At 36.8% G+C, this 22,153-nt stretch overlaps 1 protein-coding gene across 3 annotated transcripts in view; it reads left to right on the forward strand.

Moving 5' to 3' along the window:
* The first annotated feature begins 3 nt into the window (after window positions 1-3).
* Window positions 4-22,153, forward strand: part of KLHL28 (kelch like family member 28) — a 42,178-nt gene continuing 20,028 nt past the window's right edge. Inside the window, exon 1 of one of the 3 annotated variants that reach the window (XM_028098689.2) lies at window positions 4-126. The gene's annotated coding sequence lies outside the window, so the exon portion shown is untranslated. Of the gene's footprint in view, window positions 206-804; window positions 925-22,153 lie in introns of those variants that run through there. The other 2 variants (XM_088024629.1, XM_028098696.2) reach the window with 2 other exon arrangements.

Raw genomic sequence — 22,153 nt, forward strand, 5'->3', positions numbered from 1 at the left:
AGCGGAAGATCTCCGCCCCACCCGAAAGGATTGGGGTTTGACTGGAGACGAGTGAGTATCCTGCCCCGACTCCAGTGGTCCACGACTCCTCCTCCTGTTGTTGCCGGCGTGATTCCTGGGACTCAGGTATTTTCCTTTTGCTGTTCTCCTGCGGCGCAGGCTTTGGCAGAGTTTTGCCGGAGTGACGCTGGTGCTGCAGTAAGAGGTAAAGAAATGAACGGGAGCTAGCAGGGAGAGAGGCGACATCTTCTTGTGCAGGGTTTGTTACCGTTGTAAATGCGTTGCTTTCTACAGCCCTGAGTAAGTGCGATCCTTTCCTCCTGCGGTCCGCGTACCCTGACTGGAGATTCGGACCAAGGCCAAGCTCATAGCTCGCGTACTTTTTTTCAAATTCTGGTCTTTGGGGCCCTTACATTCTCCGCCTCCCCCCCCTTCCCTTTTCCTACTTCGCTTACCCTCCGGTCGTGGAAGGTTAATCATTTTCTTGCATCTTTCCTTACTTTCATCACTTTAAATTCTCTTTGAAAACGTACTTAATCTATTTTTCCCTGTATCTCACCACCTCTCCCTTATACGTTCTCAAAGTCTCCTAATGCAGTTCCTCTCTGAGACTTACTCCTTCCCTCCTCCCTCACCCTTTGCCTCCCCAACCTCCCTACAGGATCCTTGCGCGTCTCTGCAGCCTTTCAGTCTCCTGGAAACCGAGATTGCAAAGACAGTTTCACTCGCGGTTGAAGTTCTTGGCATCATGGACCTAAGAGAATTCTGCCTTGTATATTTAGGGCTAATAATGGACGTCTCTTTGTTTTAGGCGAAGTGTGAATTGGTGAGCGTCCTCTCCTTTTTGTAAATGAAACTTAAGCGGACACAATTGAAGAGCTGGAGTGCCTGGTGGGAGGCTGAATTCTTTGAAGTGTAGAAGAGGTATTTTTTGAAGGAATAACACAACTACTTTAAAATGACCCACTGAGAAAAGGCAGAGTTATTATTTAAAGTCTCCAATTCATGCAGTTTAAATGCAAGTGAAGTCTAAGGATAATTGAGTTACATATACCAAACCACTTTATAAATAACGGTGCTGGATAATGCAAGTTCAAACATAATTTCTGTTCGTTGTCTTAAAGCACAATTTGAGTATCATAGGTTTCTTTTTTGTCTTTCGGAAGTAGAGTAAATGTAAATGAGGCTTATGTAAACATCCTTATGTTTTGGTTTCAGTTCTAGGTTCTTTTGATTTTAACTAGTCATTTTGGTGTTTAAATGAATCTGCCTAATTTGGTTTAACTTTATTTCAGTAGACCACTCCCCCCTTTTTTTTTTCATTTAAAAAAAATGTAGGGATAGTGTTAAGGGCGGGGGGTGAAAACCAAGAGGTTATTGTAGCAGTCATTAGTAAAAAGGAATGTCTGTCTGGTTCTCATATTTCCAGTGTAAGAAACTCATATTTATATTTTTACTCATATATACTCAGGCTTCAGGAACCCAACTCAAACTAAACAAAATTAAGAGAATGAAGTATGCATTAGAATGTACATATTTAGAATGCCAGTTTATGTTGGAATAGAAGATAACCCTTTCCAGTGATTAGAATTTTCAGGTTGAAAAATCCAGTGCACTCTTTGCTGTATTGAAGAACTTGGGAAGTGGAGGTTGTGTGGTAATCATGAAATCAAAGAAAAGGAACTTGGAAAGTCTTGAATGATATATCATCATCAAAGTTATGGTAGAAGCTTAAGAATTACTCCTTTTCTCCATAGAGAATACTTTTCAGGGGTTGTGGATACTTAAGCCAACCTTTCTCTTAGAACAAAGCAAAATGAGTCTTCATTTTGACCCCTTTTCTCAGGGCTCCGTAGATCACTATGTTAATAAAGATTGCAATTTATTTTGTATCTGTTACATTTAATTTCTTTTTTTTTTTTTTTTTTAAGATTTTATTTATTCATTCATGAGAGACAGACAGAGAGAGAGGGAGAGAGGCAGAGGGAGAAGCAGGCTCCCTAGGAGCAGGGAGCCCGATGCGGGACTCGATCCCAGGACCCTGGGATCATGACCTGAGCCGAAGGCAGACACTTAACCATCTGAGCCACCCAGGCGCCCTACATTTAATTTCTTTGATAAAGACTTGTTAGATGCATTATCCCCCATGGTGGTTATTTAGGAAATGGGACCTCATCGACATCATGTATCCTACTAATTATCTTTTAAGGTTATTTTGTGGCAGACATATCTCATTCGTTTAATGTATATTCTATTTATTTCTTTTACAAAGCAAATTTAAAAAAACTTATTCTTGAATTCCAGTAATCCAGGAAATTATAGGAATTGTGTATTGACTAGAAAACCCTTTTATATTTAGCCTTAAGTAGAGATAGGATAAAAATTTTTAAATCAAATTCCAGAATAGTGGAATACACTATGTGTTTAATAGTACACCTTTGAGGAGTGCCTGGATGGCTCAGTTGGTTAAGCGACTGCCTTCCGCTTGGGTCATGATCCCAGGGTCCTGAGATCAAGCCCTGCATCAGGCTCCCTGCTTGGCGGGAAGCCTGCTTCTCCCTCTCCCACTCCCCTTGCCTGTGTTTCCTCTCTTGCTGTGCCTCTCTCTCTGTCAATTAAATAAATAAATAAAATCTTAAAAAAAAAAATAGTACACCTTTGAAAGTTGAAAAGCTGTGATTAAGAATACATTGAAAATACCAGATTCAGGTAAAACAAATTAAAATACCAATACTTTTTAAAAAGTTTAGTTAAATTAATTGATTATAAGAATATTTGTGATACATTAATTGTTTGAGCTGGACTTATAAACACAATTGCCCTGACAACATCGTTTATTTCCACAGTCAGAGGTAAGATATTAATTGGCTGGATGAACCACCATAGTTTTTTCTGTGTGTGTGTGTGTGTGTGTGTGTGTGTGTGTGTGTGTGTGTGTGTGTGTGTGTGTGTGTTTAAGATTTTATTTATTTGAGAGAGAGAGAGAGCTCATGAGAGGGGGGAGGGTCAGAGGGAGAAGCAGACTCCCTGCTGAGCAGGGAGCCCGATGTGGGACTCTATCCAGGGATTCCAGGATCATGACCTGAGCCGAAGGCAGTCGCTTAACCAACTGAGACACCCAGGCACCCTTTTCCGTGTTTTAAGTCAAATTTTACAGACATCCAGGAATATTGGAAATCAGTGTGAATTCTGTAAACTATTAAGACTTTTGTATAGTTTAAGAAGTTACTATGAAGAAATGCTGTGCAAAGGAAAGGTGCTATTAACAGTTCTTGATAAGACTACCATTTATTGATTATTTGCCATATGACACCCATGTGTCATACAGGGTGGTAAATACTTAATGAATATTGACTTATTGAATTTTCACAACAATTTTTTGAAGTTACATCTATGTTTGTGCTGTGGCATATGTTATGGATGTTTCCATGGAAAGTAATTGGACAGAGAAAGTAAAACAAATTAGTCAGTGTAGCTACTTGGTTGGAGCTTTGGAACAGTTTTGGTGAGGAAGAGCTTTGAAACTATAGGATAAAATTTGATTTTTCCACTATTAATCATTCATCTATTTTATTATATATTTATTTAATTATTATATATTATTTAATTATTTATATTTTAATCTTCCTTTTTGGGTTTCTGTTCTGAAATTTTTTAGTCTCTTACTTGAGCCAAAATATCAATAAGGTTAAGAAATTGTGAGTCTGTTTTTATATATGTGAAATTAAACAGGTTTTCTTGATGTATATCAGAGATACATTTTCATTTATTTAGGTTTATGTTTCAAAGCCACTGTGCATTTCTGAGTCAAAACTATAATTTTAAACAAAGATCCAATTTTTGTTGCATTTCTGGTACTAATCTGTGTAAGTTAACAGGATTTCACTTTCACTGCAACCAGTTTTTCAGTGGACGGATTAATTATGTAACTTAGAGCTTTTGCTGGATGTAAAAAAGGCTTTGAGAACTTTTCTTTTGTATTATTTCTGACTACATGATATAATGATTCATATTATAGCGGGCTTCTAATTTTACTTTTGTTTCTCCAGATATAAGGAAAGTCAATCTCAGAAAACAGGAAAATATGCCAACTTGTTCTTAGGCCCACTGATAAAATAGTATGCCATCGTTAATTGAATTCTTCTGTGAGGAGAGTTGAACTGTGGGAAAGAAATTTAAGAAAAGAACTGATCTGATAAAATACTCTTAAGTTTTATAAATCACAGTTTTTACAACAAAGTATAAGTGTGTTTGGATTTTTTTTTAACAATTCTTATTTCTCATCACCATTTATTTGCTCTCATTGTAGCAGATAATTGCCTCCCAACTGATTTCAGCACCACTGTTTTGTAGCTTTGGTGTCAATTAAGTAGTTACTAAACTTAGAGCCTGACCTTTATTAGCTTTGTTTCAGCACCTAAAATTATGAAGCTGCTGTAGACTATGGAAAGTTTGATTTTATCTAATATTGTCTTTATACTGTGCATATTTATGTAACAAGAATGCTGCCATTATATAAGTAACAGAAGGGAATGTTGTTCCATAGATCCCTCTGTATTTCATTTTAAAGCCCTGACATACTTTTGTATCTGATCTACATAATATGTGTATATATTTTATATATGTGTGTGTACTTGTATGTGACCTATTTTTAAGTTTCTGTCCTGCAATTTTTTAGATTCTTGTTAGAGTTAAAACCTTAATAAGGTTAAGAAATTATGAATTTATAAGTGAGGCTTTATAACATAAAGAACTCTGGAGACAGCATTCCGAGGTTTAAATCTTGCCTGGGCCTAATTTCTCTGTGCCTCAGATTACTTTATAAAATAATAATAATAACAACAACGGTACCTATCTCATGGTGTTATTCTGAAGATGAAAAGAGTTAATACGTGTACAAAGCCTAGAACAGTAACTGGCCTATTTTGTCATTCACAGGTCTTCCAAGTAACTCTTTATAGAATAATTTTCTCAGGAGTGGCAACAATTATAAATTGGTTCAGTAAATATTTTTTACAGGTCTGCACTGTTTGAAATTTTTTTAATTAATGTATAGAGAACATTGTTCTAAGATTAAGAAAACATTATATTCCCAGTAACATCTCTTACTACTTGTATGATCTTTGTTAATTCATTTAAACTCTCTGAACTTAAGATTCTTCATCTCTAATTCTTATGCCAAGTTTAGTGCCCTATATATACATTCTTTTTTTTTCTGTGCAAAATTTCAAAAACATGCAAAAACAATATCATAAACCCTCATATACCTGTCACCCAGCTTCAACAGTTAGCAACTCATGACATCATCTACATCTCCACTTACTCATCTCATATTATTTTTTAAAATATTTTATTTATTTATTTATTTAGAGAGAGAGAGAGAAAACGTGCTCATGCATGTTGGAGGGGTACAGGGAAAGGGAGAGAGAGAGGATCTCAAGTAGACTCCTCACTGAGAGTGGAGCCCAATGCGGGGCTTAATCTCACAACCCTGAGATCATGTCCTGAGCCGAAATCAAGAGTCGGACACTTAACTGACTAAGCCACCCAAGTGCCCCTCATCCCATATTATAAGCAAACCCCTGATATCATATTATTTTACCTACAAATATTTTAGTATATAAAAGATAAAAACTCCTAAAAACATAACTACAGGATCATTTTTTCAGCAATGGTGATTAGTTAATATAATGAATAATCTAGTTAGTTTACAAATTTCCAGTTGTCTCCTAAATGTATGTGTCTGGGTGTGTGTGCATATGTCTGCACACATGCACACACACACACAGTCACAAGTTATATTTGTTTGATATGTCTTTCAAGTTTATTTTGATCTGTATGTTCATTCTCTTTCTTTTAATTTCTTTCGGTTTATTTGTGGAAGCATCTAGGTTATTCCATAATGTTTCTCACAGTCAGGATATTTTTGCTGATTGCATCCTTCTGTTACAGTTTAACATGCTTCTTCTGTTCTCTGTATTTTTGTAAATTAATAGTTGGATCTAGATTGTTGACTGCATGTTTGATTTTGGTGTTTGGAGGGGCTGGGGAGTTCAAGAATATCCATAGTTGATGTTATGGTCTTCTATCAAAAGGTCCTGATGTCTAGTTGTCTCTCTTTTTGTGATATTAGTAGCCCTTCATAATCAATACTTTTGATCGATACCTACGTTTATTCATTAAGTTTGTGAAATGGTGACACTTTATCATCCCTTCTTTATTAACTGGAGTACTTTTATGAAAAGAAACTTCTCCTTATGTATTTGGTACCCCAGGGGTACAGTTAGTATCAGAAGGACGGGATAAAAGATCGATTCTTTCCCTTTATTTACTAGTTTCAAATAATAAATTGGTTTATTAGCATCCTCCAGTTGTGATGAATTAGGACTTTCTTTAAATTGCCATAATTGTATTATCATTATGGACTCATGGATTTATTTATTTATTTGTTTTTAAGAGTTTCTTTATTTATTTGTTGGAGAAAGAGAGCACAAGCACAAGCAGGGGGAGCAGCAGGCAGGCAGAGGGAAAAGCAGGCTCCCTGCTTTGCAAGGAGCCTGATGCAGGACTCCATCCTAGGACCCTGGGATCATGCCCTGAGCCAAAGGCAGACACTTAGCTGAGCCACCCAGGTGTCCCTGGACTCATGGATTTAAGCATGTCTGATATGTCTTAATCAGTTGGAGTTACTGATACTCACTTTGTCCCATCTTTAACTAGTGATAGCCTATTCAGCTTGGCTCCTGTTTTTTATGATCTTAGTTGTCACTCATAGCTTTCTTACTATCTAGTATGTAAAAATTCCAAATTTATCTTGATATTTTGTGCCCAAGCCTTGAATCAGCCATTTGTACAAGGAGTTCTGGTCCCTTGAGGGGGAATGATATTTAGGGACCACATCTGGATGGTAGAAGTTCTCCTTGCTACTGGGTTGGTCGTAGTTCCTAGCCCTTTTCAGTAAACAGAGCTAGGAAATGTAATTAACTTTTTCCTTAAAATAATGTATATATTTTTATACATTTGTATATCTCATATGTATTTTCTATGTTATATACATAAAGTATATACTAGTACATATAATTAATGTTTCTGTATATAGATTTATTCCCTCTTATACTTTTTATTCAAAATCAGGGTACAAGGTTTATATTTAATATCTTAGTCTTACATCTTTATCTCTTTTCTCTCCTACTGAGAATTACAGATCACAGTGACCCTAGGGATGATGATATTAGAAATGCCAAGTAATTATGCAATGCACACATAACAGTTTCAGAATACAAATAACACTTTTACCAATAATGTGATTACTGAAAATAGCATAAGGGTTTTTTTGTTTTGTTTTAGGGCATATCCCACTAGTAACAGACTATCAAATTACTGTTTTAAAGTTACTTGGAATGGTATGGTTAGGCCACTAATTAGATAAACATTGGATTCCTTTGCTTTTATTTCCAAGTTTCTTGTGGATTCTGTTTTTAAGATTTAATTTTGTTTTATAATTATGTAAAATACTTTCCTGATTCCTCAGGCAAATCTATAAAATGGGATATATTTGTGATATCTCGCTTCTATCTGTCCCCTCCACTCTGTGCCCTCCTTCCTTCTGTAGATACCCTTTTAAAAAATATTTAATATTTCCTTTGTTTTTTAATATAAGTGAACCCGTATACTTGTAACTTCCCCTTGGATACATGGTGACATACTGTACACATATTTCTCTTCCTTGCTTGGATCAGGGAGATCCCTCTAGAGCTGTATGTACAGAGATTACTCATTCTTTTCCCACAGCTGCATACTACTCCCATTTTATGGATATGTCATAGTTTTTTTCATAGTTTTTTCCTTTCTTTTGTTGCTGGACATTAGAGTTGTTTTAAAATTCTTGGTCAGTTACATCTTAGTCTCTCAAGCATGAAAATAAGCATAATGAGTTATTATTTTGCTTTTACAAATAGACTTGCAATTATTAGCTTTTTGCAGTTGTCATTATATATTTTTTGCCATTGCGTATCTTGAGTATATTCTTAGAAGTTGGATTGTTGGGTCGAAGGGTAAATGCAGATGTTATTTTGCTAGACTTTCCAGATTTACCTCCAGAGGTCTTATATCATTCAATATTTGCACAGCAGTGTGTGAGAGTGCCTGTTTCTCACAGTAGTACCAACAGAGTGTATTGCCAAGAAATAACTATTAACTCATTTTAATCTATTTGATCATAAGTGAAGTTGAGTGATTTTTCATATAGTTAAGAACCATTTGCATTTTTTAACTAGCTGTTCATTTTTTTAGCCTATATTTCCCATAGGGCTAGAGTATTTTAGAAATGTTATACATACTCTAACATGTATTTTACATATGTTGCAGATATTTTTCTCAATCTCATATTTCTCCTTTGCTTATGATTTCTTTAGTCAAATTATCGTAGCTAGTCAAAGCTTTGTAAGGTAATCAACTTGATCTGTCTTTTCACTTATGCTTCTGGGTTTTGTATCATAGTTAAGAAATTATTTCTAATCTTGGTTACAGAGGAATTTATCCTGTTATTTTAATAACATATGTTGTATGATTTCATTTTTTTAGATTTATACCTCTGATGCATTAAGAATTTATCCTGCTATAGATTTGTGAAAGGGATGTAATTTTATCTATCTTTATAAGGCTATTTAGTTATTCTAACATATTTATTTAAAAGCCCTGTTTTCCTCACTGATTTTGAAATACTGCCTTTATCATAAGCTAAATTTGCATATGCTAAATGATCTGTTTCTGTATTTTAATTCTTCTCCATTGGTCTGTTTCTCCAAACCAAACATTCTGTTTAATCCACAACAACAAATTTTACAAAAATGACAAAGTTCAAGTCAAGGATAAGTGATTTGCCCAAAGTATATAGCTATTAAGTAGTCAAATGTAGACTTGAACTCAAATCTCTCTGGTTCTAAAATTTTGCTCACTTTTCTTTCCTGTTTTCCATGATACTTGCTTTTCCTTCTGCACAAGGCTGTTACTGAGATGAAATTGTCAATGTGAACTTTCAAAAGTGAGATTTTAAAAATTACCAGTTATTGCTTCTTTGAGTTATTTTTAGCTATTTAGAGGTAAATAGCTGAACCAAATATACTCACAGTTCTAATTCATAATTTTGAAGGAGTTAACAGTATGATGTAGGATAATTTTTTAGCAGTTACACTTGTGCTGGCAATATTTTAACTGGTTCTCAAACGTTAGCATGCATATCAATTGCATGGAGGGCTTAAAATTATATTGCTGCCCCTTCCTGTCTATGTAGTTTCTGATTCTGGGCTCAAGAATTTGCGTTGCTAGCAGGTCCCAGGTGATGTTGATGCTGGTGGTACAAGGATCATATTTTGAGAACCATTGTTTTAAAGCTTCTAAAAAAAGTTAAAGTTTTGTGAATTTCTCTTAAGTCAGACTTCTTCAGAGAGGAAAGGGGTCAAATTAAAAATTTTAAGAATGACGTTATGACGGACCTCCAGTGTAATTCATTTTAAGTTCCCTATTTTTACCCTGCCCTTTTAAAGTTTTTAGTTTGAGTTGTTTTGGTTAAGCATTAAAAGTATTATCTCTTTATTTAAACTTTATTCTCAATATTTCTTTTTTTATATTTTATTTAAATTCAGTTAATTAACATATAATCTATTATTTGTTTCAGGGGTACAGGTCTGTAATTCATCAGTCTTATATAATACCCAGTGCTCATTATAATACATACCCTCCCCAGTGTCCACACCCAGTTACCCCATCTCTCCACCTCCCCTCCCCTCCAGCAACCCTCAGCTTCTCTATGATTAAGAGGCTCTTACTGTTTGTCTCCCTCTCTGGTTTCGTCTTGTTTCATTTTTTCCTGTCTTCCCCTATGATCCTCTGCCTTGTTTCTTACATTCCACATATCAATAAGAACATATGATAATTCTCTTTCTCTGCTTTGTTTCACTTAGCGTAATACCCTCTAGTTCCATCCATGTTGTTGCAAATGGCAAGATTTCATTTTATGATGGCTGCATAATATTCCAGTGTGTGTGTGTGTGTGTGTGTGTGTGTGTGTGTGTGTGTGTGTGTGTACCGCATCTTTATCCGTTCATCTGCCGATGAACATCTGGGCTCTTTCCATAGTTTGGCTATTGTGGACAATGCTGCTATAAACATTGGGGTGCAGGTACCCGTTCAGATCACTACATTTGTATCTTCAGGGTAAATACCCAGTAGTGCAATTGCTGGGTCATAGGGTAGCTCTATTTTCAACTTTTTGAGGAACCTCCATACTGTTTTCCACAGTGGCTGCACCAGCTTGCATTCCCACCAACAGTGTGGGAGGGTTCCCCTTTCTCCGCATCCTCACCAACATCTGTCATTTCCTGACTTGTTAATTTTAGCCATTCTGACTGGTGTGAGATGGTATCTCACTGTGGTTTTGATTTGTATTTCCCTGATGCTGAGTGCTGTTGAGCACTTTTTCTTGTGTCTGTTGGCCATTTGGATGTCTTCTTTGCAGAAATGTCTGTTCATGTCTTCTGTCCATTTCTTGATTGGGTTATTCTTTGGGTGTTGAGTTTGATAAGTTCTTTATAGATTTTGGATACTAGCCCTTTATCTGATATGTCATTTGCAAATATCTTCTCCCATTCTGTCCGTTGCCTTTTGGTTTTGTCAACTGTTTCCTTTGTTGTGCAAAGCTTTTTATTTTGATGAAGTCCCAATAGTTCATTTTTGCGTTTGTTTCCCTTGCCTTTGGAGATGTGTCTAGCAAGAAATTCCTGCAGCTGAGGTCAGAGAGAGGTTGCTCCCTGTGTTCTATAGGATTTTGATGGATTCCTATCTCACATTTAGGTCTTTCATCCATTTTGACTCTATTTTTGTGTATTGGTTTAAGGAAATGGTCCAGTTTCAACCTTCCGCATGTGGCTGTCCAATTTTCCTAACACCATTTGTTGAAGAGACTTTTTTCCATTAGATACTCTTTCCTGCTTTGTTGAATAGTTGACCATAGAGTTGAGCGTCCATTTCTGGGTTCTCTATTCTGTCCCACTAATCTATGTGTCTGTTGTTGTGCCAGTACCATACTGTCTTGTTTTGGTTTTCTTTTTCAACATTACTTTGGCTATTTGGCGTCTTCTCTGGTTCCGTACAAATTTTAGAATTATTTGTTCCAGTTCTGTGAAAAAAGTTGATGGTATTTTGATAGGGATTGCATTGAATCTGTAGATTGCACTAGGTAGCATAGACATTTTAGCAATATTTGTTCTTCCAATCCTTGAGAATGGAACGTTTTTCCATTTCTTTGTGTCTTCCTCAATTTCTTTCATAAGTATCCTATAATTTTCTGAGTACAGATCCTTTGCCTCTTTGGTTAGATTTATTCCTAGGTATCTATGGTTTTGGGTGCAATTGTACATGGGATCGACTCCTTAATTTTTCTTTCTTCTGGCTCATTGTTGATAAAGAGAAATGCAGCTGATTTCTGTGCATTGATTTTTATATCCTGCCACTCTGCTGAATGCCTGTATGAGTTGTAGCAATTTTGGGGTGGAGTCCTTTGGATTTTCCACATAAAGTATCATGTCATCTGCAAAGAGTAAAAGTTTGACTTCTTTGCCAATTCGGATGCCTTTTATTTCTGTTTTCTGATTGCTGAGGCTAGGACTTCTAGTACTATGTTGAATAGCAGTGGTGATAGTGGACATCCCTGCCTTGTTCCTGACCTTAGGGGAAAAGCTCTCAGTTTTTCCCCATTGAGAAGCATATTCGCTGTGAGTTTTTCATAGATGGCTTTTATGATATTGAGGTATGTACCCTCTATCCCTACACTCTGAAGAATTTTAATCAAGAAAGGATGCTGTACTTTGTCAAGACTTTTTCTGAGTCTATTGAGAGTATTATATAGTTCTCGTACTTTCTTTTATTTATGTAGTGTATCACATTGATTGATTTGTGGATGTTGAACCAGCCTTGCAGCCGAGGAATAAATCCCACTTGGTCATGGTGAATAATCCTCTTAATGTACTGTTGGATCCTACTAGCTAATATTTTGATGAGAATTTTTGCATCCATGTCCATCAGGGATATTGGTCTGTAATGCTCCTTTTTGGGTGGGGTCTTTGGTTTTGGGGATCAAGGTAATGCTGGCCTCATAGAGTTTAGAAGTTTTCCTTCCATTTTGATTTTTTGAAACAGTGTCAGAAGAATAGGTATTAATTCTTCTTTAAATGTTTGGTAGAATTCCCCTGGGAAGCCATGTGGCCCTGAGTCTTATTTGTTGGGGAATTTTTGATTACTGCTTCGATTTCCTTGCTGGTTACGATCTGTTCAGGTTTTGTATTTCTTCCTGGTTAAGTGTTCGTAGTTTATACATCTCTAGGAATGCATCCATTTCTTCCAGATTGCCTAATTTGTTGGCATATAGTTGCTCATAATATGTTCTTATAATTGTTTGTATTTCTTCTGTATTGGTTGTGATCTCTCCTCTTTCATTCATGATTTTATTTAGTTGGGTCCTTTCTCTTTTCTTTTGGATAAGTCTGGCCAGGGTTTTATCAGTCTTATTAATTCTTTCAGAGAACCAGCTCCCACTTTCATTGATCTGTTCTACTGTTCTTTTGGTTTCTATTTCATTGACTTTTGCTCTAATCTTTATTATTTCTCTTCTCCTGCTGGGTCTAGGCTTTATTTGCTGTTCTTTCTCTAGCTCCTTTAGGTATAGGGTTAGGTTGTATGTTTGAGACCTTTCTTGTTTCTTGAAAAAGGCTTGTATTGCTATACGCTTCCCTCTTAGGACTGCCTTTGCTGCATCCCAAAGATTTTGAACAATTGTGTTTTCATTTTCATTTGTTTCCATGGATTTTTTTAAATTCTTCTTTAATTTCCTGGTTGACCCATTCATTCTTTAGTAGAATGCTCTTTAGCCTCCATGTATTTCAGTTCTTTCTGACTTTCCTCTTGTGATTGAGTTCTAGTTTCAAAGCATTGTGGTCCAAAACTATGCAGAAAATGATCCCAATCTTTTAGTACCAGTTGAGACCTAATTTGTGACCCAGGATGTGATCTGTTCTGGAGAATGTTCCATGCGCACTTGAGAAGAATGTGTATTCTTTTGCTTGGGGATAGAATGTTCTGTCTGGTCCAGTGTGTCATTCAAAGCCCTTGTTTCCTTTTTGATCTTCTCCTTAAATGACCTATCCATTGCAGGGGTGTGTTAAAGTCCCCTACTATTATTGTATTATTGTCGATGTGTTTCTTTGATTTTGTTATTAATTGGCTTATATAATTGGCTGTTCCCAAGTTAGTAAACAAATATTTACAGTTGTTAGATCTTCTTGTTGGATAGACCTTTCAATTATGATATAGTATCCTTCCTCATCTCTTATTACAGTCTTTGGTTTGAAATCTAATTTGTCTGATACAAGGATTGCCACCCCAGCTTTCTTTTGATGTCCATTAGCATGATAAATGATTTTCCACCCCTCACTTTAAATCTGGAGGTGTCTTTGGGTCTAAAATGATTCTCTTGCAGATAGCATATCAGTGGGTCTTAGTTTTTTATCCAGTCTGATACCCTTTGTCTTTAATTAGGGCATTTAGCCTATTTACATTCAGAGTAACTATTGAAAGATATGAATTTAGTGCCATTGTATTGCCTGTAAGGTGACTGTTACTTTATATTGTCTCTGTTCCTTTCTGGTTTATGTTACTTTTGGGTTTTCTCTTTGCTTAAAGGACCCCTTTTCTATAAGGTTGGTTTGGTCATCACAAATTATTTTAATTTCTGTTTGTCCTGGAACCTTTTTATCACTCCTTCTCTTTTGAATGACATCCTAGCTGGATAAAGTATTCTTGGCTGCATATTTTTCTCATTTAGTGCTCTGAATATATCATGCCAGTCCTTTCTGGCCTGCCACAGCTTCGTGGACAGGTCTGCTGCCAGTCTAATGTTTCTACCCTTGTAGGTTACCAACCTCTTGTCCCGAGCTGCTTTCAGGATTTTCTCTTTGTCTCTGAGATTTGTAAGTTTCACTGTTATATGTTGGGGTGTTGACCTATTTTTATTGATTTTGAAGTGAGTTCTCTGTGCCTCCTGGATTTTGATGCCTGTTTCCTTCTCCAGATTAGGGAAGTTCTCTGCTATAATCTGCTCCACTATATCTTCTGCCCCTCTCTCTCTTTCCTATTCTTATTTTAATATTGTTCCACTTAATGGTATCACTTGTCTCTCGAATTTTCCTCTTGTGATCCACTTGTTTATCTTTTTCTCAGCTTCTTTATTCTCCATCATTTCGTCTTCTATATCACTAATTCTCTCTTTGCCTCATTTATCGTAGCAGTTAGAGCCTCCATTTTTTATTGCATCTCATTAATAGTCTTTTTGATTTTGACTTAGTTAGATTTTAGTTCTTTTATTTCTCCAGAAAGGGATTCTCTGGTGTCTTCTCTGCTTTTTTCAAGCCCAGCCCTTTTTTTTTATTTTATTTTATTTATTTATTTGTCAGAGAGACAGCACAAAAGCAGGGGTAGCTGCAGGCAGAGGGAGGAGTAGGCTCCTCTAGGAGCCCCATGTGGGACTTGATCCCAGAACCCTGGGATCATGACCTGGGTGGAAGGCAGACACTTAACCAACTAAGCCACCCAGGCATCCCAGGCCCAGCTAGTATCTTTATAATCGTTATTCTAAACTCTAGTTCTAACATCTTACTCATGTCCATATTCATTAGGTTCCTGGCAGTCAGTACTGCCTCTTACTCTCTTTTTTGAGGTGAATTTTTCCATTTTGTCATTCTGTCCAGGGAAAAACGGATGAATGAGAGAACAAAATAGTAAAATGGCAATAACAACCCCAGAGAAATATACACTAAACAAATCAGAAGAGATCTGAAACCTGGCAGGGTGGGGGGGCGGGGGGGTGTGGGAGAAAGAAAAGAAAAAAAAGAATATAATCAGTCAGGTGTGCAGAATAGAGCAATACATTGGATTCTGTGTGTATTTTGGTCTGTTTTTCAGAAAACTAGGTCCCAAAATTGTAAAGAAGGAAAAGCTTATATATGTACAAAAATAAAATTAAATACAATGAAAGAGTAGAATGTAACAAAGATGGAAAATAAAAGACAAGAAAAGCAAAAGCAAAAACCAAGAACAACAACAAAGGAAGGGATCTAAACAGACAAGTGAACAGAACAGCCATACACTATCTCCTGAGTATATTTTGATCAGTTTTAGAGGAAACTACATCTCAAAATTGTAAGGAAAGAAAAACTTCTATATGAAAAAATAAAATTAAATACATTGAAAGGATGAAATGTAACTGTAAAAGTGAAAATTAAAAAAAGATTTAAAAAGGAGTTGATAAAATAAGAAATTGGTTGAAAAAAGGAAGGAACATTTTTTAAAAAATAAAATTTAAAAAATTAAAGTTGAAAGTGTAAAGAATCATGGGAAAAAAGTCATGAGTTCTATGTGCTATGTGGAGTTTTGTAGTTCTCATTGATCAGTAAACTTGGTATTGGCTGGATGTTCTTGCTGATCTGGGAGAGGGGCCTGTTGCCTTGATTCTCAAGTGTCTTTGCCCCAAGCGGAATTGCACCGCCCTGGTCATGGGGCCAAGCTAAGTAATATGCTCTGGTTTGCTCTATGTGGCTTTTGTTCCCTGAAGGCTTTCAGCACAGCTTTAAAGGATGGGAATGAAAATGATGCCTCCCAATCTCTGGCCTCCCAATCTATGGGGCCCGAGAGCCCCACTCCTCAGTGAGCCCTCAGGGAAAAGCAGTCAGTCACTCTTGTCTCCCTGGTCTCCCGCAGCACTCCATGCTCACCCAGCCTGTGACTGAGCGTTTCTGTCTCAGGCACGTGACCCCCTTTCGAGTCTCCAAACCCCGCAGATTCCTGTGGCGTGCTCCCATGCCACTCTTCCCCGGGGGTGGAAGGGGGTGTTTCTCCGGTTCTGCTGCTTGTTGGGCCCCTGCTCAGAGAACAGTCCCCTCTGTGCTATAGTTTGCAGTTTATGGCAACCCTGTGCTGAGAGCCCACTCCTGGGTTCACTGATTGCAATCAGCTTCCACCCCCCCATGCCTGGGAGCCCTGCCACACTCAGGCACCCCAAGTCTTCCTGTGACCCCGAGGATCCTGAGACCACATTGTCCCAGCTAGGGTTTGTCCCGGCTTAGCAGCCTCAGCTACATCCCTCACCAGAACAGACTTCTAAAAGTTCTGTTTCTGTGCTCTGCTGCTAAATCACTTGCCGGTAGCTGGCTGATGGAGGCTCTCTCCCCCCCCCTCCCCCCCGCGGTCTGTCTCCCCATATACAGCCTTGGATTCACTTCTCCACACCTCCTACCTTGCAGAAAGTGGTTGCTTTTCTATTCAGAGTTACAGCTATAATTTTCTTCCATCTCTGGTTGAGTTCACATGTGTTCAGAATGATTTGACAGCTATCTAGCTGACTTCCTGGGACCAGAGGAAATTTAGGTCTCTTACTCCTCCGCCATCTTGGACTCCTTCCCTATTCTCAATATTTCTTAAAGGGAGTGAACATTGATTGTGTCATTTGTATCCTGTACAGTGATGTACAGAAGTATGTATGGGTGTTCTTTCACAAACTCATCTTTACTAGTACCCTTTCTTTGAGTTGTTTTTAAAACTTTGATCATTTTTATTATTTGGGGGGATACTAAGAAAGTAGGATAAAGAAGAAATACTATAGAGGATATAAGTGTAGGAAAACAGCTTCATTATGACCTTCATCGTAACCTTGTATATGGCCACATAGGCAAAAGCTTGGATCCTGGGACCACAGCTTATCTGAGCATTGGACACCTTGTGATTCTTCTGAAATGAGAGAAAGCCATCTCCGACTTGACTCTTTATAACCCCCAAGAGTCTGTCATCATGGAACAGCTTCCTTTCAATTCCCTGATTATGATGAGGTGTGGGGCTTTCATGTCCCCCCTACCCCAAAGAATAGAGCTGCAGAATAAAAAACTGCCTAGCTGCAGTCTAGTTTGGGTTCTTCACGGCTTGTGTTGCCATCATCTAGCCCCTTTTGTTTTGGTGTTATCCTTTTTGGTGTGTGAGACAAGGATTAAGGAACCTTAGTCTTTGGTTTACTCTTCTTTTCACTATAACTAATAAACTGTCAAAATTTAAAAGTGGCTTGTCGTATCTTTTCTGGTCAAATTAGCCAGGCTTTGATTATGTTAGTTCACTTGATAGTAAGTAAGCTTTGTTTCTATTTTAGTAACCATGAAAGGAAGTCACATGGGTTAGCTAGCAAAAAACAAGCCTTTCTAAGGATGATAATGATAATAGTAAATACCCTCTAACAGTTATTGAGTTATGTGTACTGTTTTATCTGTATTTTACACATGAGAAAACTGAGACTTTAAGATCACTTTCCCAAGGTCACATAGCTAGTAAATACTAAAGACAATGTTGTCACCCTAGGACCCTGATTCTTGAGCCCAGTCTCTTAAAATCATACTGTTCTGCATATATGGATATTTGAGATCTACACATACACGCACACACACACGTGTGTGTGTGTTTTGTGTGTACATATGTGTGTGAGTATTTTTACAAATCAGTATTGTATCATGCTTTCATATCATATGTTAATGGTAATTTATCGGTCTTGAATATACAAAACTTAGTTTAATATAAGGATCTGTCACTATATGATTCCTATTTATATAAAAACAAATCGAATCAATAACTCATTAACTTGATTTACAAATCAACGATTCTGCAATAGTTTGTGGGGCACAGGATGTCAGTGGTACAGGGTGGATTTCTTACCTAGCAGTGAGAGATGATGCAACACAGAAAGCAGAATACCTCTTAAGTAAACAACTTGAGAAATTCACTAGTAATAAAATAACTTGGTGATAAAATAATATTTATCAAGAGCTTACTTAGTGATGAGCGCTATTCTAATAGCACTTTATATGTATAAATTTATTTAATCCTCCAAACAGCCCTATGTTATTATATTATTATTATTGAATAACTTTTAGGTTTTTTACATGATAACCCTCTCAGATTTCCTTCTCTTTAGACTCAACATCCTCCGTTCCATTACCCAAAAGACATGATTTGAATTTCTTTTCTTCATCATGTGTTATACTTTGTTCAGCTCCCTTTTAAAAGATGGTACCTAAAATCTGTACTCCAGAATGTGGTGTGACATTACCAGAGCAAAGTGAGAATATCTCCTCTAGTTCTGCATATTATAGTTACATTATTGCAACTTTGGACAAATGTATAATGACACATATCTGCCATTATAGTATCATACAGAGTAATTTCACTGCCCTAAAAAATCCTGTGTGCTTCACCTGTTTATCCCTCCCTTTCTTCTAATCCCTAGCAACCACTGATCTTTTTATTGTCTCCATAGTTTTGCCTTTTCCAGAATGTCATATAAGTGGAATCATATAGTATGTAGCCTTTTCAGATTGGCTTCTTTTACTTGGCAATATGCATTTAAGTTTTCTCCATGTTTTTTCATGGCTTGATATGAAGCATTTCTTTTTGGCACTGAATAATATCCCATTGTTTTGATGTACCACAGTTTACCCATTCACCTAATGAAGGACATCTTGGTCGCTTCCAAGTGTTAGCACTTATGAATAAAGCTGCCGTAAGTACCCATGTGCAGTTTTTGTGTGGACGTAAGTTCTCACTTCGTTTCGATAAACACCAGAAGGCAGTTGCTGGATTATATGGTAAGAGTATGTTTAGTACAAGAAACCATCGAAGGGTCTTCTAAAGTAGCTGTACCATTTTGCATTCCCTCAAGCCATGATGAGAGTTCCTATTGCCCCATATTCTCTCCAGGACTTGGCTATCCCCAGTGTTATGGATTTTGACCATTCTAATAGGTGTGAAGTAGTATCTCATTCTTGTTTTAATATGCAGTTCCCTAATAACATATGACCTTGAATATCTTTTCTTATGCTTTCTTGCCACCTGTATGTATATCTTCTCTGATTAGATGTCTGTTAAGGTTTTTTATTCATTTTTTAATCATGTTGTTCATTTTTATATTGTTGAATTTTAAGAGTTCTTTTTTCTGAATAACAGTTCTTTTTTTAAAATTCTTTATTTAAATTCAATTTAGTTAACATATACTGTAGTATTAGTTTCAGGGGCTGAATTTAGTGATTCATTAGTTGCATATAACACCCAGTGCTCATTACATCAAGTGCCCTCATTAATGCTCATCACCCAGTTACCCCTGCCCCTCAGCCAGCTCCCTTCCAGCAACCCTCAGTTTGTTAACTAGAGTTCAGCATCTCTTATGGTTTGCCTCCTTCTCTACTTTCATCTTATTTTATTTTTCCTTCCCTTCCCCTATGTTCATCTGTTTTGTTTCTTAAATTCCACATATGAATGAAGTCATATGGTATTTGTCTTTCTCTGACTGACTTATTTTGCTTAGCATAATACCCTCTAGTTCCATCCACAGCATTGCAGAAGGCAAAATTTCATTCTTTTTGATGGCTGAGTACTATTCCAGTGTGTGTGTGTGTGTGTGTGTGTGTGTGTGTGTGTGTGTGTGTATCCTTATCATCTTTATCACATGTTTCTCTTGAAAATATTTTCTCTCAAGGTATGTTTTGTCTTCTTGTTCTCTTGACATTGTCTTTCTCAGAGCAGAAGTTTTTTATTTTAATGACATCCAGATTATCAATTCCTTCTTTAATGAATGGAGCCTTTGGTGTCATATCTAAAAAGTCATTGCCATACCCATGTTATCTAGATTTTTCTCCTATGTTATCTTCTAGGCGTTTTATAGGTTTGCATTTTACATTTAGGTCTATGATACATTTGTGTTAATTTTTCTTAAAGGATGTAAGCTCCATGTCTAGATTCATTTTTTTTTTAGAAGCTGTATGATTTTTTTTAAAGATTTTATTTATTTATTTGAGAGAGAGAGAATGAGAGAGAGCACGAGAGGGAAGAGGGTCAGAGGGAGAAGCAGACTCCCTGCCGAGCAGGGAGCCCAGCCCGATGCAGGACTCGATCCCGGGACTCCAGGATCATGACCTGAGCTGAAGGCAGTCGCCTAACCAACTGAGCCACCCAGGCGCCCTAGATTCATTTTTTAACATCCAGTTGTTCTAGTGCTGTTTGTTGGAAAGATATCTTTTCTCCATTGTATTGCCTTCGCTGCTTTGATAAAGATCAGTTGACTATATTTATGCGGTTCTATATCTGGGCTCTCTATTCTGTTTCATCAGTCTATTCTTTCACTAGTGCTACCCTGTCTTGATTACTATAGTTTTATAATAATTCTTGAAATTCAGTAATGTCAGTTCTTCAGTTTTGTTCTTCTTTTTCAGTATTGACTTGGCTATTCTGCACCTTCAGCTCCCATATCAGCTTTAGAATCAGTTTGCCAGAGCCACAAAATAACGTGCTGGAATTTTGATAGGGATTGCACTGAATCTGTAGGTCCAGTCAGGAAGAATTGACATCTTGATAATATTGAGTCTTCCTACCCATGAACATGGAATATCCATTTATTTAGTTCTTTGGTTTCTTTCATTAGAATTTTATAGTTTTTCTCATATAACTTGTGTACATTTTGTTAGATTTGTATCTAAGTGTTTCATTTTTTGTAGGTGTTAATGTCAACGGTAATGTGTTTTTAATTTCAAATTTCGCTTGTTTATTGCTGATATATAGGAAAGTGACTTGTATGTTAGCCGTGTATCTTCTGCCTTACTATATAATTGCTTATTAGTTCTAAAAGGGTTTATGTTGATTGTTCCAGACTTTCTGCACACAGTCACGGCAAAGGGTTTATGTTGATTGTTCCAGACTTTCTGCACAGTCACGGCACATGCCAACAAAGACGGTTCTATTTCTTCCTTTCCAATTTGCCTTTTATTTCCTTGTCTTGTTTCATTAGCTATAGCTCCGTTTTCAGTCCCTCCTCTTATTTTCTGTATCCATTCACCTTTCCTGTTTATTCTGTACTATTCAGTCTGAATAATATTCTTGATAAATCAGACAAATGAGAGTTGAGAGAGTTGAGAGTCTCAGACAATGAGAGAGTTGTTTTGTTATACAAAAGAGCACATATAGTTAATTGCATGTAAAGGAGTTGGGCGCTTAAATGTTTACAGACTTATAGATGGAGTTAATTTTGACCCAGGCTTTTTTGAGAATTTGAATTGGATGAAAAGAAGATTAGAGGAGAAAGGTTAAGAAAAACATCTGGCATATGGTAAGAAAATACTTGTATAGAGCTATAATAATTACATGAGCTATATTGGAGTGAAAGGTCATTGTGGAAAGATGGGAATTAGTGAAAGTGAAGATATGGGAAGAGGCAACTTAATAAAATGGCACTTAAGTGCTGTATTTATAGCACATCAAGTTGTGTGGAACTTTACATTTTAAAAAACCATTTTCATGTAACCTTCTGAGAGGGAGGTATTCTTACTTTATGAATAAAAAATACTTAGATTAAGAAATGTACCAATTCCATATAACAATAGTATGTGACCCAGTTAGGACCAAACATTATCTTATATTTCCAAGGTCCCTGTGCTTTCCTGATACTATTACACCTCTGTTGCCTCACCGCAATACCCTATACTTGAAACTCTTACAGTTTATTGTTTTTTCATGTGCAGTATCTAATTTGGACTCTCAAAAGCCTTGTGAGGTATATAGCTCAGGTCTAATGATCTCATTTTACAGATAAGAAAAATAAAGATGAGAGAAGTTAACTAGAGGTAAAGCAGCTGGGACTGCTTTCTTAATCTTATCATTTATTTTCTCTATCTAGTTTCCATTCCTGTTGTTCATTTTTCACTTTTTTTTTTTAAAGATTTATTTATTTATTTTGAGAGAGTGAGAATGAGAGAGAGAGAGCACATGAGAGGGGGGAGGGCCAGAGGGAGAAGCAGACTCCCCGCTGAGCAGGGAGCCCGATGCGGGACTCGATCCCGGGACTCCAGGATCATGACCTGAGCCGAAGGCAGTCGCTTAACCAACTGAGCCACCCAGGCGCCCCATTTTTCACTTTTTAGTCAAGATATTTTTTCCATTAAACTGAGACTAAAGGGAGTTAAACAGATTAAAACATCAATACTATAGTAAGTAAAAGTATAGATCCAGATTTAAACTTATGCCT

This window comes from Eumetopias jubatus, unplaced genomic scaffold, assembly GCF_037043125.1.
Source record: "Eumetopias jubatus isolate StellerSeaLion01/CBP00866 unplaced genomic scaffold, mEumJub1_p1.0 scaffold_7, whole genome shotgun sequence".
NCBI lineage: Eukaryota > Metazoa > Chordata > Mammalia > Carnivora > Otariidae > Eumetopias > Eumetopias jubatus.